General features: G+C 48.9%; 1 protein-coding gene across 7 annotated transcripts in view; it reads right to left on the bottom strand.

Annotated features, from left to right (window-relative positions):
* Positions 1-8069, bottom strand: part of LOC144784933 (exocyst complex component 1-like) — a 1012560-nt gene extending 1004491 nt beyond the window's left edge. For 5 of the 7 annotated variants that reach the window (XM_078664045.1, XM_078664043.1, XM_078664049.1 and 2 more), the window contains exon 1: positions 7896-8043. The gene's annotated coding sequence lies outside the window, so the exon portion shown is untranslated. Of the gene's footprint in view, positions 1-7895 lie in introns of all 7 variants that reach the window. The other 2 variants (XM_078664046.1, XM_078664044.1) reach the window with 1 other exon arrangement.
* Positions 8070-26732: the final 18663 nt, after the last annotated feature.

Raw genomic sequence — 26732 nt, 5'->3', positions numbered from 1 at the left:
GATGTCAGGGGAAAGAGAACTGAGAAACAGAAGAGTCGTAGGTCTCGCGCTCCAGACTCAGAGGGAGGCAGAGATCCATCCAAGGGCAGAATCCCCTAGTAGTCCAGCATTGTTAACGGCTTCTCAAGTCCAGCACATGCTAGAGAATGCAGTTTCCAGAATGCTGGCCAACCCATTATAGGCAATTGGGTAACTGTTTGAGGGGGTGAAATCCTACTCAAGCAGCAACCACAACCCTTGCCAAGGTGACACACAAGCAAACCCAAAATTACCCTGTGCTCACCCCTCTGGTAGCTTAGCACAAAAAAACAGGCAGGCTTAACTTATAGGCAGTGTGTAAAGTATTTATGCAGCACTTCAAACAGTTATAAAGTGAAAACACAACACAAATTTAGAGAAACAGAGTAACATTTAATAACTTATTTGACATCAAAACAACAAAAATCCAGTTAGTAGAACCGGTGATGTGCAATTTTAAAGGTTTAAATAAAAATAGTGCCTAAATACACAAAGCACAAACTGTGGGCATCTGGTCATGCCGGACCCAAACAAAGTCACAAGTTCAGGTCGACCACGATTAACGCAGGAAGAATACAGAGAACAAGTTGTGCGTGGGAGTGGCCTCTGTCCCTCTGGGCCGGTCACCCCCACGCACCGCGCACACTCCTCGTGAGTGAGCCCAGGCTGCCCCTCGTTCCCGCCAAGTGCCGCTGCCCGCAGCTGTGATCCTGTAACACCGCTGTGGCTGCTCTTGCCCCGCCTGCGCCGCGTTTGTATTTGCGATTCCGATTGTTTTTTCCCCCGGTGTGTTCTCTGCTCCTAGTTTACTTTCTGTTCCCCGTGCTGTTTATTCTTGTACCTCTGTGATTCCAATTGTTTTTTACCCCGGTGTGTTCTCTGCTCCTTGTTTATTTCCTGCTCCCCGTGTTGTTTAAATTTTGTACCCCTGTGATTTTGTCCCCCTCTTGTCACCCCCAGCCCCTGCCGCGCTTCCCGCCACCTCCCCGCTCCCCGCCGCTGCCCCCTGCGGCCCCGCCCCTTCCCTCTGCAGCCCTTCCCATTCGCCGCCCCGCTCCCGCCTCCCAGCTGCTCCTCCCTCGCTCCGCCCCCCCACTCTCCACATACGGCAGAGTGGCAAAGGCGCAGCGTGCACGCGCAGCGGGCGCGCCGATTGTGCGCCGAAGGCGCGCCTAAGGTAAGCCCGTCTACGCCCGTCCGCGCCTGGACCGCGCCCAGGGCCAGGACCCCTGTCTCCCGCAGACACCAGCCCACCCGCCGGACCTACGACGCCACCGAACTCTACGCACTCAAAGCCAGTCGAATCCCGGGCTGCTATCAAGCCACCCGGAGACGCACCCACGGACCCTTCTGCTGCCACTCCTGCAAGTTCGCCTTCATCCAGACCTGCACTACACCAGCACCGACCAAGCCGAACACCAGCAGCAACCACCTCAAGTGCATCCTGCTCAACACCCGCTCCATCCACAGACACGCCGTCGAGCTCTGGAACCTGCTCGACACCACAACCCCAGACGTCGCCTTCCTCACGGAAACCTGGATGAACGCCTCCTCATCGCCCGACATCGCCATCCCGGACGGCTACAAGATCATCCGGAGGGACCGCGTCAACCAGACAGGAGGAGGCATCGCCATCATCCACAGGAACACCATCCGCATCACGACCAACACCGACGACACCCTCGCACCCGTCGAACACCTGCACTTCCAGATCCACGTCAACCCCAAGACCACCCTCAGAGGCACCCTCATCTACAGACCCCCGGGACCACGCACACAATTCAGCAAAGACATCGCCGACGTCATCAGCCCGCACGCCCTCTTCTCCGCTGACTACATCCTCCTCGGGGACCTCAACTTCCACCTGGAGAACAACAATGACCGCAACACCACCACCCTGCTGGACAACCTCGCCAACCTCGGTCTCAAGCAGCTGGTGACCACACCCACCCACCTCGCCGGACACACACTCGACCCCGTGTTCTCATCCAGCAAGGACATCACCTTCTGCCACGCCACCGGACTCCACTGGACGGACCACAGCTGCGTCCACTTCAGCTTCAGAAGGACCACGACCCACCAGCAACAGGTTGCACGCAGAAACTGGAACAAGATTACAGCCGACCAGCTTGCGACTTCCCTGAGCATGAACCCTCCCACCAGCGCAACGAACCCAAGCCAGGCGGCCACCAACCTCGCAAAATGGATCAGCAATTGCGCAGACGACCTCGCCCCTCTGAAGACCCCGCCTAGCAGACCCACCAGCAAGAAAGCCCCATGGTTCACCGACGAACTCAAGAGCTCCAAGAAGAACTGCCGAGCAATCGAGAAAGCCTGGCGCAGAGTCCCAACACCAAACAACATGACTGCCCTCAAGCACGCCACCCGAAAACACCACCAACTGATCCACGCCACCAAGAAAACTGCATTCAAGGAACGACTGGACAACAACGCACACAACAGCAAGGAACTTTTCAAAATCGTCAAAGAGATCTCCAACCCAAACGCCGGAAACAACGACATCACCCCTTCGCAAGACCTCTGCAACTCCCTCGCCTCCTACTTCTACAACAAGATCGCGGACATACACAACAGCTTCAGCACTCAACCGACGCACGCCACGACTGAACCACCGCCCCCCACCACCACCCTCCGCACTTGGCCCCGATCAGCACCGAAGACACCATCCGCACGATGAACTCCATCCACTCCGGATCTCCGACCGACCCCTGCCCCCACCACGTCTTCAACAAGGCCGACGATGTCATCGCACCCCACCTGCGGGACATCATCAACACCTCCTTCAACACCGCTACCTTCCCGGAGAGCTGGAAGCACGCCGAACTCAGCGCTCTACTTAAGAAGCCATCAGCCGACCCCACCGACCTCAAGAACTACCGCCCCATCTCGCTGCTCCCGTTCCCTGCAAAAGTCATCGAGAAGACCGTCAACAAGCAGCTGGCCGCCTTCCTCAGACCAACGGATCCCTCGAACTCTCGCAGTCCGGCTTCCGGGCCAACCACAGCACCGAGACCGCCCTGATCGCAGCCACCGACGACATCCGAGCCCTACTCGACAACGGAGAAACAGCGGCCCTCATCCTCCTAGACCTCTCCGCGGCCTTCGACACTGTCTGCCACCGTACCCTAGTGCAGCGCCTCAGCAACGTCGGAATCCAGGAGAAGGCACTGGAACGGATCGTCTCGTTCCTCGCCGGAAGGACACAGAGAGTCCGCCTCCCCCCGTTCAGATCAGAAGCCACCGAAGTCATCTGCGGCGTTCCTCAAGGCTCCTCGCTCAGCCCAACCCTCTTCAACGTCTACATGAGCCCCCTCGCAGCCATCGCACGCCAACACAACCTCAACATCATCTCCTACGCCGACGACACCCAGCTGATCCTCTCCCTCACCAACGACCCCGCCACCGCCAGAGCCAACCTACATGAAGGAATGACAGACGTAGCCAAGTGGATGATGAACAGCCGCCTGAAACTGAACTTGGACAAGATGGAAGTCCTCATCCTGGGGTCTTCACCCTCCGCCTGGGACGACTCCTGGTGGCCCCCCGCCCTGGGCAGTGCACTCATACCAACAGACCACGCCGCAACCTGGGCTTCATCCTGGACTCCTCCCTCTCCATGACTAGACAAGCCAACGCCATCTCCTCGTCATGCTTCAACATCCTGCGCATGCTACGTAAGATCTTCCGGTGGATCCCCACCGAGACCAGGAAGACGGTCACCCAGGCCCTCGTCACCAGCCGACTGGACTACGGCAACTCGCTCTACGCCGGAACCACCGCCAAACTCCAGAAGAGACTCCAGCGGATTCAGAACGCCTCAGCATGACTCATCCTGGACATCCCCCGTCGCAACCACATCTCCGGACACCTGAGAGATCTGCACTGGCTCCCGGTCAACAAGAGAATCACCTTCCGTCTCCTCACCCACGCACACAAAGCCCTACACAACCAAGGCCCAGGATACCTCAACAGCCGCCTCAACTTCTACGCTCCCACACGCCAGTTTCGATCGACCGGCCACGCCCTCGCCGCAGTCCCCCGCATCCGAAGAGCCACCACAGGAGGAAGGTCCTTCTCCTTCCTGGCCGCCAAGACTTGGAACTCCCTCCCGACCCACCTCTGCCTGACCCAGGACCACCTTGCCTTCAGGAAGCAGCTCAAGACCTGGCTGTTCGAGCAGTAGCGGACCCCCCCCCTCCCCTAGCGCCTTGAGACCCCCCGGGTGAGTAGTGCGCTTTATAAATGCTTTGATTGATTGATTGATTGGTTATGCCTGCTGACCAAAGTACCTTAAATCTTGGTTGCGGAGCTTTGCAAGATCCCGCACTGAGGATGCGTCCAGCATTGGTGATTCCAATGAGCTGCGGCTGCAATGTGAGGTTGTGCGTCAAGGATGCATTGTGCTGCTGCGGTTCTGAAGTGCTGTGGGTCCTTCCTCAAGGTTGTGTCGCACAGCAGCGGTTCCAAGGAACTGTGGGGCTGTGATGCGAATTCCTGTACTGAGGAGGCATCGCATAGTGGCTGTTGCAAATAACTATGGGGTCCTGCATAGGGGAGGTATTGCGCAGCGGCAGTTCCAATGCAGAGATGCATCATCATGCATCTGTATTTCTCAAAGACCACAGCTGGGCTTACAGAGAACCTTCATGTCCACTTTTAAGGGTCCAGAATTGGGGTGCCACACTTGAGAAGAAGGGGGCAGAAATCACAGCAGTAAAATTCCACATGCAGGGTGATTGGAGCCTTTTCTGTCCCTGAGGCTCTCCCCCAACTAGCCCTTCCAATCAATCAGGTGGCTTGTATAGCGCGACTAGTCACCTGTAAGGGTCTCAAGGAGCAGGGGGGAGGAGCTGGTCCGTCAAAGGTGCTTAGGTTCAGTCGAAGAGCCAGGTCTTGAGGTCCTTCCTGAATAGTGACAGTGATTGCCTGAGGTAGAGAGTGAGGGTATTCCAGGTCTTTGCTGCGAGGTAGGAGAAGGATTTTTCTCCGGCCACGGTCTTGCGGATATGTTGGACGGTAGCCAGGGTAAGTTGGGGTGAACGGGTCTCTGGTGGGTGCGTGGAATACGAGGCGGTGGTTAAGGTATGCAGGTCTCGCATCGTGTAGGGCTTTGTAGGCATCTGTGAGGAGCTTGAAGAGGACTCTTTGGCTGACTGGGAGCCAGTGGAGGTCTCAGGTGGCCGGTGATGTGGCCGGCGGGGGTAAGTCTGGCGGAGGCATTCTGAATGTTTTGCAGTTTCTTTGGAAGTTTCTGGGTGATACCGGCGTAGAGTGCTTTGCCGTAGCCAGCTGCTGGTGAGCGCGTGGATGACCATCTGTCAAGACTCAGAGGGGATCCACTTGAAGATCTTTCAGCGCAGGCGTAACTTGTGGAAACAGGATGATGAGATGGTGTTAATTTGGCGGCTCAGGGTGATCGAGGAGACCAGGATGATGCTGAGATTTCGCGGGGGAGGGGTTCCACGTGCTGCGGGCTACCAGAAGTCATCCCATGCGGAGGAGGTGTAGCCCATGATGTGGTCTTCGGTTTTCTCTGAGTTGTGCTTGAGGCGGCTGTTCATCATCAATGGGGCGACAGCCTTCATCGCGTCGTGGAAGTTGCTCTTGGCGACAGTGGGTTCGCTTGCAAGGGAAAAGATTAAGCTGGGTGTTGTTGGTGTAGGAGACGATGTTTAGTCTGTGGTTCCTGCGATAGCTGCGAGTGGAGCCATGTAGATGTTGAAGAGAGTAGGGCTCTGGGAGGAGCATGGGGCACTCCGCAGCGGATCTCTGTGGGTTCAGAGTGGAACGCTACTAGTCTAACTCACTGTGTCCGGCTGGTGAGGAAGGAGCGAGTCCATTCCAGGGCTTTGTTGCGGATACCGGAGTTCTTGGAGTCACTTTTGTGGTCCTATCTTCAAGGTGCAGGTTCACTCCTTCTCACTTAGGTGTGGATCTGGAAGTCCAGATATTCGGCGGTGTTGAGTTTGTCATCGGTGCTGGTCGAGACCTTGAGGGTGTTCTTGTGGACAATGGCGATTCCACCTCCTACTCCGTTGGAGCGGTCCCTGCGGGTGATCTTGTAGCCGTCCGGGTTGGCTATGGCAATGTCGGGTGCAGAGGAAGCGTTCATCCAGGTCTCTGTCAGAAAGGCGACGTCCAGGAAGGATGTGTCGAGCAGGACCCAGAGTTTGATGGCGTGGTGGCGTGTGGAGCGGTTGTTTAGTAGTATGCATCTGAGGTGGTTGTGTTCTGTCACGGTGGGCGGTTTGGCAGCTCAGAGGCTGGTGAAGCTGCAGCTCCGGCAGGAGAAAGGTCCTTTGGTGTGCTTCGGGAAAGCCAGGAAGCAGGTGTGCGGTCTTTCGGTGTTGATTGCGTGGAGGGTGCTGGCGGTGTAATGGCATCAGTCGGTGTGGTGATCGCAGGGGCGAGGGGGGTCTGGCGCTGTGTGCGGTCCAGGCACGGACGGGGGCAGACGGGCTTGCCTATTACCTACATCAGGCCCTAAGTAATTTATGAGGGCAAGGTGCACGACGAGGTAATGTTTCATTTACTTAACCGGTAAATGTATTACCCATGGTGCTTCCTTTGCTCAAATGAATTACGCCCAAAATCACGCCCCGTCGAACCAGGCTAACTAACTTGTGATGGCTTGAGTCAGCGAAAACAGAAAGTGAGGAGGGTTGTTTGTAATCTGCTTGGAAAGCTAGTGGGTCCCAAACTCCACGCTTCTTAATTAATTAGGGCAAAGAAACCACCATGCGCAATGCATTTACCGGTAAGTGATTGAACCATCATACCTAAGTCGTTGCCTCTTTTTCCACTCGCCGAAAAAGTGGTTTGACGCCTCGTCAGGGGTAGTAAGCGCTATATAAATGCGATTACAATACAATACAATCCATTCCTGCAACCCGTTCTGCATCGCTCTTTGCTTCTTTCTCCCCTTGTCTGTCACAGATGACAGGAGCCAGCCAGCGCCTCCCATCTAGAGCAGATGTTGCTTATAGTGTTAAACGTAAATATTACTTCCAGCTCAGCGGTCAGGTCAGGCAGGCGGCCAAGCGGGGAGCGGATGACAGGCGGTGTAAACATTGGTTACACTGGTTAATGCCTGCAGCTGGACTGCAGACCCAGAGCACAGCTCTCAAGGGGGGTCTGGAAGCATTCACATGGGGGCATCTTTCCTAGCTTTATCAGGTGTTGGCCACTAGCGTGCATTGCAGCAGGATACCTGAAAACTGCACAAATTCCCAGTCAGATGCCCTATATTCAAAACAAACTCAACATTGTTTTCCTCTTTGCTTCCACCATGTGTCAAGAACCCTACACCACCCCCCTCCATAAGTAAAAAAAAAAGTTTACACACACAAAAGTGTAGTGTAATAATCCACACAGGTATAAGAAAAAGTTACATTTATCGCATAAAGTATTTAAATATGTTATCGAAATTATGAGCCTCTTCTGCCCCTTTTTCCTCCCCGCCCTCCAGGTATTCTCTCCCTAGGGTGAGCCCAGAGTTCAAGAAAGCCTTTGCTCTTGAGTCGCCGTCTTCCAAGGACATGACCTTCCATTCCATGCTTTCTATTGTTTCCATGCCCCCCTTTCCTTCGCCCTCCGGCTCCCTCTCTCCACTCAACCTTCCACTTTTCCTTCCCCCTCGTCCTCCCTCTCTCCACTCAACCTTCCACTTTTCCTTCCCCCTCGTCCTCCCTCTCTCCACACAACCTCCACTCCCCCCTCCCCCTTCCTGTGATCAGGCCCCTTCTCCCATGTTCCCCAGTGGCTGCAGGATTAACCCCTTCAAGGCCTCTGACTCTCGGTCCCACGTCGCAACCTCGCCCCCAGTACTTCAGGCCCAGCAAATGTCAGCTTCGTACCCGGTGCTCTCTCTCTCACTTGCGCGGGCCTCGCTGCCATCCCCGGCACGTCTTTACCTGCCTATTCCAGCTGTCTCCTAAGGCCACAGCCCATGTTGTCTCTTCTAAAAGTGCCAACGCAACAGTCATTCGTTTACAAAATGGCGGACCCATCCCAGCATCCTTTGCGGCCACCAGGTCCCGAAGGACTGGATATAGCCAGTGCACTGCTCCCGCCACTCAGTTTAAATGCTAAGTCACCTGTATCACTCTAGCAAGAGGCAGCCATCTTGGAAAGGTGCTGCTGGCTGAAGAGAATGGTTCAGACAGAACTCAAAGTACTGTATTGATCCAATGTATATCACCTGTAAAGGAATCTCAGAGTCTGAGAAATGTGTTGCTACAAAGACAAACATACCCCAGTTCATGGACAAAGGTTTCTATTGATTTCCTCACGATATGAAGCATAGAATTCAGAAGGGGAACATTATTCATTCAAAATGGCCGCTCTTGTTGCCTATGCAGATCAACTGGTGGTCTGGGCAGGCATAATCAGAGTAATATAAGGGCACATTCTGTTTATGGGTAAATCTGTTTACTTTTTATTTATTTATCTTATACATGTTCTTCTTTCTCTGTACTTCAACGGTGGGCTTATATATTGTCAAATAACTGACATGCTGTGATCCAGAGTTCGACTATGTTTCGTGTACAAAACATATATCTACAATACTCTCGGAAGTTTAGGAACATTATCATTTATAGTGTATTTTGTGAAAACATATTCCTTCTTTTCATTATAGAGCAGTTTGAAACATTAAAAAAAATCTAAATCCTTCACTCTTCTATTCTTCCACTATCCTTTTCAATTAAAATAACAGACTAACATGTTCACTTTTCAAATTCCATATTCCACTATACTAATTCACCACTAATCCTTTATGGGTTCCAGAGTAGCGTGCTACTCGCCAATAAAGTGTTTCAACACCCCATCAGGGTTACAAGCCCTAGTTAAATGCAAACCTTTTCCCCTTTTCTACCCCTCCCTAACCCTTCTCAATCCAAATAACTGACTAACATATCCACCACTCAAATTACTTTCATGATTCACCATACTAATTCAACACTAATCCTTATGGGTTCTAGAGTAGCATGCTACTCGCCAAAAAAGCGCTTCAAAACCCCCTCAAGGGTAGCAAGCGCTATATAAAAGCAAATCTCTTTCCCTCTTCTATCCCGCCACCTACCCTTCTCTATCCAAATAACCGAATAACATATTCACCACTCAAATTACTTCTTATTTCACTATACTAATTTTCAACACTAATCCTTTATGGGTTCCGGAGTAGCGTTCTACTCGCCAGAAAGCGCTCAACACCCATCAGGGGTAACATGTGCTATATGAATGTAAACCTTTCTTCCCCTTCTATCCCTCTGCTATCTTTCTCACTCCAAATAACTGACTACTATCCAACACTCAAATTACTTTCATATCTCAGCATACTAATTCGCCACTAATCCTTTATGGGTTTCCGGAGTAGCGTGCTACTACACCCCATCAGGGGTAACAAGCGCTATATAAATAAAAACCTTTTTTCCTCATTTATCCTTCTGCTACCCTTCCTAATCCAAATAACTGACTAACATATCCACCACTTAAAATTACTTATTTATTTTATTTATTTATCAAGTTTTATATAGCGCGAACAAGAACCAGAAAGATATCAGAGCGCTTTACAAAAGGGTGAAAGGAAGGACAAAAACCCAATATCGACATCAAGTAAGAATACACAACATGAATAATTGCATGATTCACATAAAAATGACACAAAGGAGACTAACACAGTAATCAGGTATATAGCGGGCTACGAGGGGGGCGCACAATGCGGTAGAGAAGAGCAGAGACACATGATGGAACAGTGATTGTAGTGATTGTAGGAACAGTGATTTCGAGCCAGTGGACCTAGCCCAGATTAAGCTAGGAATATGTCCATTAGGAATCTTTTGGCTTCCAGTTTGAAAGCAGTCGTTGAGGAGATTCTGCGTATTTCCAGTGGAAGAGAGTTCCATATGTTTGGGGCTGTGCTAGAGAAGGCTCGGTGACAAGTTCTCTTTTTGCTAAGGATGAGAGGTTTTAGGAGGAAAGTGTTAGCGCTTCTTGAGGCTCTCCCACTACAGGATAATTCAAGCTTTTGCGCTAGATACCTGGGAGTTTTGAAATGCAGGGCTTTGTGTGTCAGAACGGCAATCTTTAACTGAATTTACTTGCATGTTTCACTATACTAATTCAACACTAATCCTCTCTGGGTCCCGGAGTAGCGTGCTACTCGCTGAAAAAGCGATGTGACCCCTCGTCAGGGGTAGTAATCGCTATATAAATGCAATTACAATACAATTGCTTGCCATTGTTAGAGGCAACTTACACAGCAAGAAGTCATGGAATTCCAGATCGGCTGCAACGCCACACCAAAGGTGTGGAAGAGGAAGCCCCCATATAAGATATTGTATTGTATTGTAATTTCATTTATATAGCCCCTGACGAGGCACCAACGCACTTTTTTGGCGAGTAGCAAGCTACTCCGGGACCCATAGAGGATTAGTGTTGAATTAGTATAGTGAAATATGTAAGTAATTTGAGTGGTGGATATGTTAGTCAGTTATTTGATTCGAGAAGGTTAGTGGAGGGATAGAAGAGGGAAACAGGTTTGCATTTATATAGAGCTTGCTACCCCTGATGGGGTGTTGAAGCACTTTTTCTGTGAGTAGCATGCTACTCCAGAACCCTTAAAGGATTAGTGGTGCATTAGTATAGTAAAATAGGAAAGTCATTTAAGTGGTGGATATGTTAGTCAGTTATTTGGATAGCAAAGGATAGGGGAGGGATAGAAGAGGCAAAGAGAGAGTATGAGGCTCTCTGGTCCACCTGGCACCTAATTGACAGGGCACTCTTCGTGTGCTCTAAACATGTCTTGCCAGAGTCGTCAGGGTGCATGACTGGCATTATGCAGGATATGCGGCTGCCAGCAGCGCACGCAGGGGGCCCTGTAAGAGGGCGTCCCCTTAGTGCGGCATTAGGCACCTCCCCGTGCCCTGTTGCAGGGACCACCTACCCCGGGAGTCCCTCCTACGTTCTGCGCTTCTGTGCGTTATTTCCAGTAGGCTGGGGCCAGGTACTTATGCCTGCCCCCACCCACTGGCCCCCCTCGTTGTCCCCCGCTACACACAGGCAAATTAAGCATAGTTGTTTCTTGTAAGGGCACATGCCACAGGCAAAGAGAGAGTATGAGGCTCTCTGGTCCACCTGGCACCTAATTGACAGGGAACTCTTCCTGTGCTCTAAACATGTCTTGCTAGGGTCGTTAGCGTGCATGACTGGCACTATGCAGGATATTATTAATTTCCTTTGTGCTCTGCCTCCCCCAGAAAGGCATTTTTTAATTTTTTTTTATTTTTTTAATGCATTATTATATAGCTCAGACTTTACCCAAAGGTGTCAGAGCACTTCACAATAGAGCCAAGTACGTTACATGCAGAGAATATGACTTTTTTACACGTTACAGAAACAAAAGAGAAACAAAAAAAGGTAACATAAAACAATAGACGGCAGTCACACAAAAAACACAATGGGATGAATAGATTACTAATTTACAATAATGGAAGAACATCCTTGAGGGACATGAAAAGGGTTGTATTAGTTCTGGAAGTGTCTTTAGAAGAGAAGAGATTTGAGGTCAGTTTTGAAGGTCCGGGTAGATGTGGTGGTACGGAGTAGTGGAGGAAGCGAGTTCCAGATTCTCACCGCATTGCCTGAGAAGGATTGCACCATAACTCTTTCCCTTTTGAAGGTGGAAAGAGAAGACAAAATGGGTGTGATGTGGTCACTTCTTTTGGCCCCAAATATAAAATGAGCCGCTGAATGGAAAACGGATTTAAGAGGGGAAAGGTGGGATATGGGGAGGCCAGTAAGAAGAGAGTTGCAATAGTCTAATCTAGAGAGAACTAGAGATTGGACCAAAGTTTTTTGGTCTTGCTCTGGAAAGAAATGTCGAAACTCCCAGAGAAGGCACAGTTGGTATTGTGCATTCATTGCAATGGAATTGATGTGGAGTGTAGATTAAGCCGTTTGTCAAGTATGACACCAAGGAACTTTGCACTGTTGACAATAATAGGTATATTGTTGAGTAAATTCAGATGATCAATCAATCAATCGTAGCATTTATAGAGCGCACCACACACCCGTGAGGGTCTCAGGGCGCTAGTGTGGGGGTGACGCTGATACTGTTTGAAGAGCCAGGTCTTGAGGAGTCTCCTGAAGGTTAGGAGGTCTTCGGTCTGCCGCAGGCGCATGGGGAGGGTGTTCCATGTCTTGGAGGCGAGGTGGGAGAATGATCTGCCACTGACAGTCACTCTTCGGATGCGGGGGACGGTGGTGAGGGCACGGTATGCGGAGCGGAGCTAGGAGGAGAGGGTGTAGAGGCTGAGTCGGCTGTTGAGGTACGCTGGTCCGGTGTTGTGGAGTGCCTTGTGTGGGAGGGTGAGGAGCTTGAAGGTTATCCTCTTGTTGATGGGGAGCTAGTGCAGGTCTTGCAGGTGGGGTGTGATGTGGCTGTGGTGAGGGATGTTGAGAATCAGGCGTGCGGAGGCGTTCTGGATGCGTTGGAGCCGTTTCAGGAGTTTGGCCGGGTCTCCTGCTTAGAGGGCGTTGCTGTAGTCCAGTCTACTGCTGACAAGGGCCTGGGTGACCATCCTTCTAGTTTCGGTGGGGATCCACTTGAAGGTCCTGCGAATCATGCAAAGGGTGTTGAAGCAGGAGGAGGAGACGGTGTTGACCTGCTTTGTCATGGAGAGGGTGGAGTCGAGGATGACCCCTAGGTTGCGTGCGTGGTCGGTGGGTGTAGGGGGTGCTCCTAGTACAATTGGCCACCAGGAGTCGTCCTAGGCCGAGGGGGTGGATCCGAGGATGAGGACCTCTGTCCTGTCCGAGTTCAGCTTCAGTCAGCTGTTTCTCATCCAGTCGGCGATGGCCTTCATTTCTTCGTGGAGGTTGGTTTTGGCAGTGTGGGGGTCTTTGGTGAGGGAGAGGATCAGCTGGGTGTCGTCGGTGTAGGAGATGATGTTGAGGTTGTGCCGTCGTGCGACGAGGGAGATGCCATGTAGACGTTGAACAACGTTGGGCTGAGGGATGAGCCTTGGGGTATGCCGCAGATGATCTTGGTGGCTTTGGAGCGGAAGGGGGGGGAGGCGGACGCTCTGAGTTCTGCCAGAGAGGAAGGAGGTTGTCCAGTCCAGGGCCTTCTCTTGGATTACGGCATCATGGAGGCGTGTTCTTAGTGTGCGTGGCAGACCGTGTCGAAGGCGGCTGACAGGTCCAGGAGGATGAGGGCCACGGTTTCTCCGTTGTCAAGCAGGGTCCTGATGTCGTCAGTGGCAGTGATGAGGGCAGATTCGGTGCTGTGGTTGCTGCGGAACCTGGACTAGGATAGGACCAAGATGTTGTTCTCTTCGAGGAAGCTGGTCAGTTGTTTGTTGACAGCCTTTTCGATGACCTTCGCTGGGAACGGGAGCAGGGAGATGGGTCAGAAGTTCTTGAGGTCCTTGGGGTCTGCCTTGGGTTTCTTGAGTAAGGCGTTGATCTTTGCATGCTTCCAGATCTCCAGGAAGGTCGCTGTCTCGAAGGAGATGTTGATGGTTTTCCGGAGATGCGGTGCGATGGTGCTGTTGGCTTTGTTGAAGATGTGGTGTGGGCAGGGGTATTCCGGGGAACCAGAGTGGATGGGGTTCATGATCTTGACGATGTCGTCGTCTTTGATGTTGGTCCAGGAGAGCAGGCGGTTGGTGCAGGTGGTGGTCGTGAGAGCGGGGGTCTATGCGGTTGCCGGGGTGGTGACGGCGTTGAAGCTGTCGTGGATGTCTGCGTTCTTGCTGATCCATCCAAGATTGAACAGGAGGAGGAGAGAGTGAGGTAGAGAGGACTCGGAATTCAGTTTTAGAGGGATTTATGATAAGATGATGAGCTAACCCAGTTTTGACTAGAGATGAGAGTTGAGTTAAGGATTGAGACATTGTGTGCGGAAGACACCTTGAGGTAGATTTGAGTGTCATCCACATAGAGATGGTAAAGGATCCCAGATTTACTTAGGAGATTTCCCAATGGTTCCAAATAGAGAGTGAACAAAGTGGGTGTGAGTATAGAACCTTGAGGGACGCCTTGACCTACCACCAATGAAGACGAAAGACTGTTCGCTATTTTGATCAATTGGGATCTGCCAGAGAGGAATGAGGCAAACCATTTAAGCACTGTGCCTTCCAAACCCATTCTCTGATGAAGAGTGTTAAGGAGAGTGTTGTGATTAACAGTGTCAAAGGCTGCAGAGAGGTCTGGAAGAAAAAGAAGACAAGACTCCCCTGAATCGAGTATACGCAGCGCATCGTTGATCACTTGCAGCAGGGCAGTTTCAGTGGTACTGTTTTGAATGAAACCAGACTGGAAATTGTCAAAAAGATTATTATCCTTAATATGTAGGAAAAGTTGTTTTGCTACACATCTTTCTGTGATTTTCACAAGAAAAAGGAGGTTAGTGATGGGGCGGAAGTTGTTGAGGTTGTTCGCAACAGCTTAGGGTTTTTTAAGAAGTGTGGTAACCTGTCCTGTTTTAAGGGCAACATGAAGGGAGCCTTGGCTGAGGAAGAGGCTAACCAGACAGGTCCAGTAGGAAAGAGTATGGGTGTAGAAATCAATGGCAATGTCACTAGGGATGGGGTCAAAAGAATGGTTAGAGGGTTCTGTTTCGAGGATGCATTTTAGGAGGGCATCTTCAGAGATGACGTCAAAATTCTGCCAAATGACTAAGGATTTGCGCTCCTATATAGGGGTAGGATGAATGACCTGATCCACCAGTGATTTCACTTTTTCATCAAAGAATATAGCAAATTCTGTTGCTTTCTTTGGAGAATCGTCAGGCTTGATGGTTGGGGGAGAGCAGTTTGGATTTTTGATGGGGTCAAATAGTTTTTGAGGTCTGTTTTTGCCTGAGTCGAGGAGGGTTCTGAAGTGTGATGCTTTTTCATGGAAGATGTGTTTGTGGTATTTCGATCTTGCTGAACATAGAATAGAAAGATTAGTGGTGGATGGAGATTGCCTCCATTGTTTCTCCAGGATTCTCAGGTTCTTGCTTTCTTCATAAAGAGATTTATTGAATCATGGTGCTGAAGGACTAGGCCTTTTCCTTTTGCTTTGACGTGGAGCGACATTATCAATTTAGACTGCAAGGACTGAGTGGCATTGGGAGGTAAGATCGTTGACATCCACGTCAGGGTCTAGCCTTGGAAGTGAAAGCATAGCAGAATCACAAAGAGTGTCAAGGTTAATGTTTTTAGTGTTACAGAACCAGGTAGCAGTCCTTTTCGGTTGGCCAAGAGGTTATAGGGTGTGAAAGGTGAAGAGAGAAGGGGATAAGGAAGTGGCCAGACCAGTCTACATGAATAGGCATAGCAATAGTAAGCAAGTCTGCTTTAGATACAACAAGGCCCGGAATTGAGCCCTTAGAGTTTAGAGCATTGATGGCTTCTGCTGGGGCGGGCCTGCTGGAAAACAACATGCCCTTGCTACCTGACTGCTGTGAGAGCTCTGCAGGCATGTTACCCCAATGACTGTTCCCTACAGCGTGGCTGTGGAGAAAAGAAAGAACTATATGTGCCTCAAGCCTTCCAGGTCACGTGGGGACAGAAGAGGAGGTTAGTTTCAGCTGAGTGCTCAAGCTGTTAGCCTGCAGTGCACACCTCATAAAGGGCCATATGTAGGTAATTTGTGTTTTCCGATTCTCAAATTGCCATTTTTAGGGAATCGCAATTAGAGAATCGCAAAACGCAATGTAGGTAGGATTAGCACATTTTTATCGAATCCCACTTATTCCTTATTTGCAAATTGAGATTCGCAAATAAGGAATACCTTCTCATTTATTCCTATGGGCTAGAAGGCCCATAGGAATGAATGGGAAGACATTCTCAATTTGCGATTCTCAATTAGAGAATCGCAAATTGAGAATGCAATTTCAGGGTTGTAAGGGTGTCATTAGGACACCCTTTTGCACCCCTGAAATTAACATGTGTGCACATGTGGTCCATATATGACCCACATGGCACTTTGAAAAATGCCAAAAAGTGCATTTTTCAAAGAAATCGCAAAATACCACCAACCTGAAGTTGGTGGTATTTTGCGACTTAAGACAAAATGTTCACAACTTGGGTGCTTCCTACATTGCATTTGAAGAATCGCAATGTGCGATTCCTTAAATACAATAGCAAAATAAGGAATCGCTAATTTTGCGATTCCTTATTTTGCATGTGGGTTTTTGTGTGCTACATAGCACACTGCTCTAATTGCGATCGCAAATGCTGAAATTCTGCGAATTTCAGCATTTACGAGCGCAATTAGGCTTCCTACATATGGCCCAAAGGGGCACATGCATCAAAGCCTTTTGCGATCGCAAACGGTGCGATTCGCAAAAATCGGCCGTTTGCGATCGCAAAATTTGCTGTTGCGATCCAGCAAGGGTCAAGGCCCTCGCAATTTGAGAATTCACAATTAATTGCGAGTTCTCAAATTGCGATTGCATTTAAGGAATCTCATTTTGCGATTCCTTAAATGCAATGCATGAAAGTTAAAAAAATCTGCGATTTCGCAAATAAGGGGAGCAAATTACCATGAAGTTCAACTTCATGGTAATTTGCAAAAACTTTGAAAAATGCACTTTTGTGCATATTTCAAAGTTTCATGTTGCGCACACACATGCCCTAATGGCATGTGTGTGCGCAACATATGTGCACAGATCATTTTCAGGGGAGCAACAGGGTGTCCTTAGGACACCCCTGCACCCTTGAAATTGCATTCTCAATTGCGAATCGCAAATTGAGAATGTCTTCCCATTCATTCCTATGGGCCTCTAGCAGGGCCGGCCTAAGGCATGTGCAAGCTGTGCACCTGCACAGGGCCGCCAAACCCCAGGGGCCGCCACGCCAATATATATCCTTAGATACATATTTGCGTGGCGGCCCCTGGCAGGGATTTGGCGGCCTCGGGCCCCCTACCTACACTCCCTGCTCAGGGCCTCCGTGAGCCTAGAGCCGGCCCTGCCTCTAGGGCCCATAGGAATGAATGGGGAGGTATTCCTTAATTGCGACTCGCAATTTGCGAGTCGCAATTAAGGAATATTCAGAAATCTCAATTTTTTTAGCGATTTCTTCATGCATAGCCTTTTGCTATTCCTTATTTTTCGCTAATAAGGATTCGCAATTGGCATTGTGGGTGCATGTGGGCCCTAGTTCCATCTATCTTTGAGGTAAAATGCATGCACTGCTGTTCTCTTGAAGCATTTTGTTTACACACGCCGGTGGTTGATGTCTGATGCAGGGCTTTATTGAATTAAGGGTCAGCCGATGGAAAGGTAGAGCATGTCCACTCTGCAGAGATAGGCGGATTTGTGCGAAAGTAAACACAGCTGTTGCTACACATTTAACCCCGATATAAATAATTAAATATCGCTTTGGAGGAGTGTCTTTATGGCAGGCCTTTTCTAATCATCAAAAACTGCAGCCAGCCGGAGCGAGACGCTCTGTAGGAGAGCTGCCTGCGTGACGCAGCTTTAAACTGCAGCTGTACCTACCCCAGGAGCCCACATGTGGCATCTCTGTGTGAATAACACTAGCGGTCGAAGCGCTCCGCCTTGTGACGCCCTCCCAGGCGCTGGAATAGCAGCAGTTAGGCGAGTCAAGTACTCTGCCTAGTGATGACACGCGACCTTTCAAAGAAGTTTACTTGCTGTTTCCAGAGTCTGCAAATGCCCGGATGCGATACCGCATAGAACTGAAAACGAGTTCGTATTTATTCATTTGTACCATGCCATTTCTGCATTTGGTTACTTTAAGTATAAGTCATGGATCTGCTCCATAACACATTTATAAGTGCTGATAATAGCAACGCTCACTGGGTATGGGGCAAATGCGACTGCACCTATCCCCTAAATGGGGTACAATAGTTAGTTTGGGTGCCAGGGACTTGAGACGCAATACCCTTATGTCTCCTATGGAACACTCCACACAGCAATAACTTAGCAAACAGTGATCCGGCACTCCACTCAGTAGTCTATATATTTGTAAAGAAACACATTTTCAGAAACAGAAAAAGCAGGTCGTAGTATAACTTCTATATTCATGAGTCTTCTTTTTTAAAATGACAGAAGTAGCCATCGCGTTTCATCCTTATGGACTTCTTCAGGGCTACAAACAAATATATATAAACATGATTTTAGACATTATATACAAAATTCTGCATATATACATATTTATACAAATTCGCAAATATATACATTTAAAACACAATTTTCTGAGAACACCTTTAAAATGATAGACTTTTTTCAATCCCACAAAGAATATTCAGTGAATTGTTTGTGTATACACAAATGTCTTGAATTAATGAACAAAGGTGGACAATTAAATAAGCCACAGGAAACCAAATAAGTTCCTACCAGCATCAATATTATAAAAAATTGACCTGATTCAAGGAGAGTCTGAATTACATCTTTGATTTAAGACAAATAAAGAAAAAAGGATGGAAGAGAGATTGTGAAAGAGCCAAATGTAATTCTTTCTGTTACATTCATTTCAAATACAAGTAATATTCCAAACAAGTAATTTACAGTTGAGATGACATTTCCTACTACCGTAAACGATAAGTGGCAACATGAGGTACCCTGGGAGACTTCTCTGTTGTTGCTATTAGACAGATTTGCCAAAAAAATGTTCATCATCTGGATGAGACTCTACATATGAAAGGTCATATGTACGTGCTTACCCAATTAGTTTTTGCCACGTCCTTTCCAATCTCTAAGTAGAATATTTTTCAAACGGTAAAAACGTGGAATTTATCAATTGCGTCCAATAGCTCCCTAAGGGACAAACATCAAATATATAATGTATCTAAAGGTTCTAGATCCGCCAATAATATTTGCGAAGTGGGCAGATTTATATATATGCACACGTACCTTAGTAGAAAGGATGCAATAGCAAATGTTATGCCCTGTGGTGGTAGCCTCAAAAGTAGCACCCATTAATGTTAACTGTGTCGTAATTGTACATTTCAAAACCTATAAAAATAGACACCATGAAAATGACTCGACATAGTTTAATATGTGAACCTAAAATTGCACTTATACAGAGAAGCCATTATCCAATGCTATAAAAGGATGACTGATTAGTTCCCCCTACTCATGCATGTACGGTGCGGGTGGCACTGACGCGTCCCCACTACTGGGGGCACCTTTGTGCGCAATGTACTTTTTTCATCAATCGGAGCCTATGTACGTGTCGTACAATAGGCTCCCATTGACTTCAATGGGGCTCCAAGCGACCCATTTCCGTCAGCGCTTGTTCGCATCATACTCAAGCGCTCTGAGCCCCGGAGCACGAGTCAGTCGGAAAGCCCTCCGAAACCGAGTCGGACGGAGCCTTCTCCCAGCGAGATCGGAATCGGCTCCGAAGTGTCACACATTTGGCAGTTGAGTGTCACAGATAAGTGCACTGACACCATGGAATTGTCACAGAATCTGAAAAGTTGGTACCCATATGTATGAAGCTTTCTGACATCCCTCTGCTTGCCTCATAACCCCTGAGTCTCATACTTCCCAAGACACAGCAGACTCCGAACTAATCAATGGGTCTAACATTCAAAAACTGGCTATACACGTACCCACGATCCCTTGCAGCAATCGCTTCCTTCCCCTTGCTGAACTCACGAAAGAGGAAAGGGGGCTTAAGATTATGATAACACGTCAATCCACTCTTTTACACCAATTAGTTACTCAGCAGGCATCCAACCTTGGCAAATACTCTAGCGCTACATACCATCTTGTAGAAGATGTCTGCCCATGCTGAACCTTCTGAGCATGCTAAACTAATGAACCCAAAGAACCCCAGATCTCTGCCCACTCACTCAGAGTTAGCAAGGAAGGATGAGAAGCAGGGTCCCGTCAAGATGGCCCAGCCAACACGTGTCAAACCCTCATTTCCCTCCACCTTAGCGCTTAGAGAGGGAATCGTTTTCAATAGGAGCCTTTTGACCCTACCAATTGGCCATACCATTAAATCGGCCCCTCCAGCCACTCACACGCAGATGCTCAATCTGTATGACCAATGTGCCCAAACTTAGGCAAACCTTGCATAACGAAGACTCTCTTTTCGACATATCTGTATACTGTATACGCACGGTGAGAGGCCGCCACTCGCTTATTAGAGATTATATTTTGGGAGCCAGAAGGCATTCACGAGTAGGCACAAGTTTTGACCCTATTAAATTGATCCTCTCCAGTAGGGAGGTAGTGGACAACCTTGTGGCATGTGATATGCGCACATCCTTGTTGTTTAAAACCAACATTTTCTTTAAATATCGGCGTCATGAACATGTCCCCTAGCATGATTGGCACTTTCCCTCCATCCATAATCCAGTTGACTCCCCCCCCTCTTGGACAGTTGACTGACAACTAGTTCCAATGGACCCCCCCCCCAACCCCACTTCTCAGCTCCCCCTCCCTTAAAGCTGAGGAGGGTTCCTCGAGGCAAATAATAACATTATTTTTGCAGGAGAAGCCTTCTGGCCGATGGGATGTGAATCCCCTTGATTTCAAGGCCTCCCTGGAGGTGCCAGTGGGGGTTGAACCTCAACAAGTGTCTGTGGTTCATTGGAAACAAACATTAAAGCTCTTGGTAAGCGAGGGCTCCAGGAGGAGTGATATAGAGACATATGCAATAGAGATAATCTGCATCCTCTGAAGGTGCCATGTCCAGCCCTATCTGCGGGATATAAAGCGTGGGTATATGAGGAGGGGGGCCTTGAAGGGTGGGCTGGGGCCGGTCCCACCCTTCAGAAGGTGGAAGTTGGCCTCACAGGTAGGGGCAGAAAAAGAAAAGTGTCCCGTTTGCCAAAATGCCTCACAACCTTTATGCGTTTACTCTTATTTTGCACATGCTATGACAATATTAGAGGAAAACTCCTGTCTCTGATTTTTAAAATATTGCAGGTTCGCCGAACAAATAATCAAATGACAGTAATTTTAAAGTGCGAAAATATACCATTGTACTATGGGGTTGAGAAATGTATTTGTCTGTTGTTGCCGAACAGTTAACAGATCAGTGAAGCCCATGGTATTATTAGGGTTATATATTAGGGGAACATTGAGGCCTGATCATTGGGGTATGGTGGATGGTTCTTGTGAAATAGACTACAAGAACCAGTGTTCCAGTTTGAACTGGGAGTCAGATGGTCCCCCATTGTCTTCATTTGCAATACATTTCATATTTCACTATACTAGTTCAACACTAATCCTTCATGGGATCCGGAGTAGTGAGGTACTCGCCGAAAAAGCGCTTCGACGCCTCGTCAGGGGTAGTAAGCGCTATAAAAATGCAATTACAATACAATACATTAGAATTGGGCCTGCGCCGTGATGAGCCGTGATCCTCGGTTTCCCTCTAGTCATAGCTGCATCTTGCACATGTATAATTATATTTTGCACATTTATTACTGCTGTGGGTTCAATCTTGCACAAAAGGAACTGTATTCTGTACAATGCCACTGTTGATCTTCTTTAATTGTATCTAGGACTAATTATAGATCTATGTGAAACCGGTTTTAAAGGAGAATGTGTCCCAGTTTGAATTTGGAGTTAGATGTACCCTCTAGTTACAATTGCATTTTGCACAATATCATTTTATTTTGTACATTAATCACTGCTGTGGTTCTATCTTGCACAGAATTAATTGTTTCTTTTTGCACATTGACACTGTCCATTTTGTTTAAACGTCTGATTAATTCAGTTTTTTAGAATATCTTTTTATGATAATCAGGTGGATTTTGGTCTGATTGTTTTTTAGGGCAAAAATGTGTATGTTTATAGGATGATTGGAGTGCTTGTGAAAGTGCATGTTGTATTTTCATCTTATGATTTATATGAATTGTATTGCCTTATTGGTACATCATACAGCTTATAAAATCAGTCAAGCTCCCCTCCCTCTACCTCCAGAAAATCAAGTGATCACAGATGTTGGGATTCTCTCTCTTTCTCATTCAGCACTTAAGGCCACAGACTCATTTTCGATTATTTCTTGGAAAGCAGCTGGTCTAAAATCAAAAGTCACTTCCCCTGGCCGGAACGATTTCCTAGCACATTGTGACATCTGTCTGTTCCAGGAAACTTGGTCCCTGGAACCTATTTATAAGTCCGGGTACATCACCTTCTCTGTTTCTGCAGTCGTGCTTTTATAGGACGCCCAGCTGGAGGATTAACAGTCTGGATCCGACAAGGATTGGATGTTAACCTCTTCGACGCTGATGACGGAACCGCTCTGTCATCAGCCGCGGTGGTGCTGTGCTGATGACGGAGCGGTTCCGTCATGGCCCACCCGACGCGCCTGCACGGCGCTGATTTTGCGCCTGCGCTGCGCGTTCTATTCAGCGGGCGGGGCCATGACGGAACCGCTCCGTCATCAGCCCAGCTCACCCGAGGCTGGTGACGGAGTGGTTCCTTCACCAGCGTGTGAGCGCCGCGCAGCCCCCCCGCCCCCTTAGCGCTGCGGCAGAATAGCCGCCGCAGCGAAGGTGTTAAATTAAACACCTTCAAATAGACTCCTCTCCCCCACCTTCAAATAGACTCCTCTCCCCCCGACATCATGGCTGTCCGAATCGATATCGGCAAACCGACATCCATTGACCTTTGCAATGTATATGCCAGAGGGATCAGGGGAGGCCTGAGATCGGCAACTGTTTTGAACCCTGAGGACTCCCTGGGGAAACATCACTGCGAATCCTTATTGATATTAGCGGGGGACTTTAATACCACCTTTGAGCCTCTTGACAATAATGATGTTAACCTGGCGATTGAAGAGGACGAGATTTGGGGTGCCCCGCAGCTTGACTCACCCTCCATACGCAAATGGACCGAGGCCGCCCTCCAACTTAAATCATATGCTATAGAATTTGAAGTCAGGTCTGTTAATGGAAGATCCAAATCGGACAGGATTGGGGCTAGTACCCATAACAACTTATTCCATTCCAGTCATATTGACTATATATTCTAATAGATCTTTAACTGTGGTCGCTTCTCAGCCCAAGCCCTACAAATCTACGATGCAAAAGCAGGTAGCTCTGTGCTATATGCAGCGAGCTGCGCGACTTTGCCAACATCTCTCCCCTTACAAGGTCTGAGAATACATTTTTTTAAAGTTTAGTACGTCTCTCCGCCAGTACCCCTCTGACCCCGCTAATGCTCGATATGGGCAGAAGGTCAGTGGCCAATAAAGCTAGACTTTGGCCACTGTTATTCTGGAGAAGGCTATGGTATAACTATGAATTAATCCAATACAGATTTGCAATGGAAGACGTAACTGAGGCAGACATATTTAACAACATCTCATGGCTTCAACATAACAAACAACTTCTAACAGCCATTGGCCTCAGACCTTTATGTAAAAATGCTTCATCTGCTTCATCTTTGCCAGTGGCGAAATTAAAAGAAAATTATTGGCTGTGGTTTGGTCAAATAGAGGCCTAGTGTGCTGGCAACTCATCCCTAACTGGAACATTTCTTGATTCCACATCAAGTAGCCACCTGGAGCCCTATTGGGATGCCATTATTGTTCCGCTTGACAGGAAATTAAATTTCTATTTCTGGGTAGGCACCCGTAGAGGACTTGGAAGACAATGATTCTACTCTGGAAGTTCATGAACAGGGGCGTGAATAGAAAATAGAGCAACTCCAGCAAGAGATATTGTGCCTCAGAGCCCAACATCTGGACCTGCAGGCACGCACCGAGGACCTAGAGGACAGGTCCCGGTGTAACAACATCCGCATTCGAGGCATTGCATCTGGGGGAGAAAGATCCGAAATTGTTACCTTTGTGACAGAGCTGTTTAGATCCATCCTTGAAGCTCCTACCAACGCAGAGATCAAGCTTGACCACGCCCCCAGAGTTGGTTCCAGGAGATCCCCCGCAGGTCCCCACCCAGATATACTAACTTGTGTTCATGATTCCACCCTGGAGGAGAAAATCCAACAGAGCGCCAGAGATAAGCACCCTATTCAATTTCAAGGTCAAACCCCAATCCTCTATTAAGACCTGGCGGTGTCCACCCTCCAGATGCGTAAGGCCTTACAACCTGTTACCTCGCACCTGCGAGAGATTGGGGTGCCCTACTCTTGGGGGCACCCTTTCTGCATTGTTTTCTGCCTGGAAGGGAAACTGCATCAGCCCCACCCACTGGACGAGGCATGTCGCCTACTCAACTTGAAAGACCCTTCCCCGAGCGCCCTGGAGTGATGTGACGCAGCTGTGAGAAGGAAGGACCCCGCGACCAGAAGAGCTTGAGATCCTCCTTGGCTGAACTGCGCCCAGAAACCATTGCCTGAGAGAGACAGGCGGTCCTAGTTACACTTGTCAGATACCCAGCTGGGCTGAGGACTGCATAAAGATAATGCACTCTCATTTAATCTCAGTTCCTCTTTGCTGCTCTCTTCTCCCTCAGTTTTATGGGGATTCGGCAGGGAGGGGGACCACGGATATTCCTCCTCCCGACTAGTACTCCATGGGGATATCCACCCTGGACAATGATATTCCATTTGACATTAATTGGTTATTGTTTATTTGGGCCAGTTGGGCCTCTTGTTATCGGTTTTTGTTGGACCTAGTGACAAGACACACACACATATATCAATCTCGCCCCTATGCAAATGACCCAATCACTTTTATCCCTGGGCGCTACAATGGCAAGATAGGGCAGCATAGGGCTACATCGTATGCTGCATCCCACTGGAAATGACAATGACTAACTAAGTACTGATTCTCACCCTTAGTGTCAAAAGCCTTAATCACTCGCTGAAAAGGAGCTCTATTCGTTCCTACCTGGAAAACTCCCGGGCCACATATGCTTATTGCGGGAGACGCATCTCCTCCACAAAGACCAACACAGACTTCGCTCAAAGGCCTTCCCCCATCAATATTTCTCGTCCCTCCCATCCAAGTCGGCTGAGGTGGCGATTTTAATCTCCCGGGCTTTCATTGGAAAGGTGGGGCCCAAACAGGCAGAAATTAAGGGCAGGCTCTGAGCATACTTACTAACCCTTGGGTCCAATAGCATCACCGTGGGTACAATATATTCACCCACTGAGGGGCAGGAACCCTTCCTCCGCAAAGCAGTGACTAAGATCATGGGCTCACAGGACAGGCTGGTGCTGATGGGGGAGACCTAAATCTAGTACTTAATACTGAACTAGACAGATCGACACAACGCCATGGGCAGGCGAGGGCTCTTTCTTTAGCGGGACTAACCTGGTTGAGAGACACAGGCCTTATAGACATATGGAGAGCTTCACATGCACACGCCAGAGACTTCACCTTTTATTCCCATGCCCACAAAACCTATGTCAGACTTGACTATTTTCTGGGCAATTGGGAGGTTGCTTCTGCGGTCCGGTAGGCACAGATTGACCCGTGCTTTCTATCGGACCACGCTGCAGTGACTGCGACTCTCACAGTTCCTACTTCTGGCCCATCTCCCATTACCTGGTGACTCAGGAGAACCTTAATCCAGCACCCAGAGGTTATTGCCCGGATCACCATGACATTCACGGATTAATAGTCGATTAACGATACCCCAGAGGTCTTGGTCTCCATACTGTGAGAAGCGCTAAAAGCAGTAGTCAAGGCGGACTTAATTGCCATAGCAGCCACAGATGACAAGCTTCGCAGGGATAAAAGGAAGAATTTATCTTGCCGAGTTATAAAACTCGAACGCATACATAAGAGGATGGGGGCCCCAGGGTCTAGAGGCAATTAGAGGCAGCCTGAGCCCAGTTTGCGGGTATAGCCACTGATAGAGCTGAATATGCGGCACTCCGCAATCAGTTGCCTGACCAACGCCAGGAGACCTGAGTCCGAAAGGTTGGGGAGACTGAGGAAGGAAATGGTCAGATGAGGCTATTATCAGACCCATTGTACGGCACAGGACCTTGCTCGACCTAAGTGCCGCCTTTGACACTGTAGCACATTCCATCTTGCTACAGTGTCTCAACAAGGGTGGAATCAATGGGATGGCACTCAGATGGATACAGTCCTTTTCGACGGAGAGAGGCTTTCAGGGGTGAACACTACTCCAGGATGTTTAATCTCGATCAAGGGGTCCCCCAGGGCTCTGCCCTAAGTCCCACCCTGTTCAACCTTTACGCCTCCCCTGTAGCCACTATTGTGGAAAGATATGATATCCAACTTGTATCTTACGCTGACGACACACAGCTGGCCATCTCTCTATCACAGGCACCCGGAATTGCGGCCGCCAACTTCAGTGCTTGCATGCAGGAGCTGGCCTCCTGGATGTCTAACAACTGCCTGAAGTTGAATGGCTCCAAGACTGAAGTGCTCGTGGTGGGGGGGGGGGCCCGTATGTGTGGTCCTCAGCATGGTGGCCGGACTGTCTGGGCCCTACTCCTGCGCCATGTCAACAGGCCAAAAACCTCGGGGTACTATTTGACTCCGATCTGTCATTTGCTCCCCAGATTAATTGGGTAGTGGGAATGTGCTTCGGGATACTCAAGACCCTACGTAAGGTCCTTGACATGCTCCCTGTTGGAGACAGACAGGCCCTTGTGCATGCCTTGGTCACATCGAGACTCGATTATGCCAATCTCCTCTACCTGGACATTACGGCCAGCAGTCTCAACCGTCTCCAAGTACTGCAGAATGCGACAGCCCGGCTGGTGCTAAGGCTCCCTAGGCGAACGTCCTCTAAAGCTGCTCTAAAGTCCCTTCACTGGCTGC

This window comes from Lissotriton helveticus, chromosome 10 (genome assembly GCF_964261635.1).
Source record: "Lissotriton helveticus chromosome 10, aLisHel1.1, whole genome shotgun sequence".
In the NCBI taxonomy this organism is placed as follows: domain Eukaryota; kingdom Metazoa; phylum Chordata; class Amphibia; order Caudata; family Salamandridae; genus Lissotriton; species Lissotriton helveticus.
This window is presented reverse-complemented; position numbering and strand designations above follow the sequence as displayed.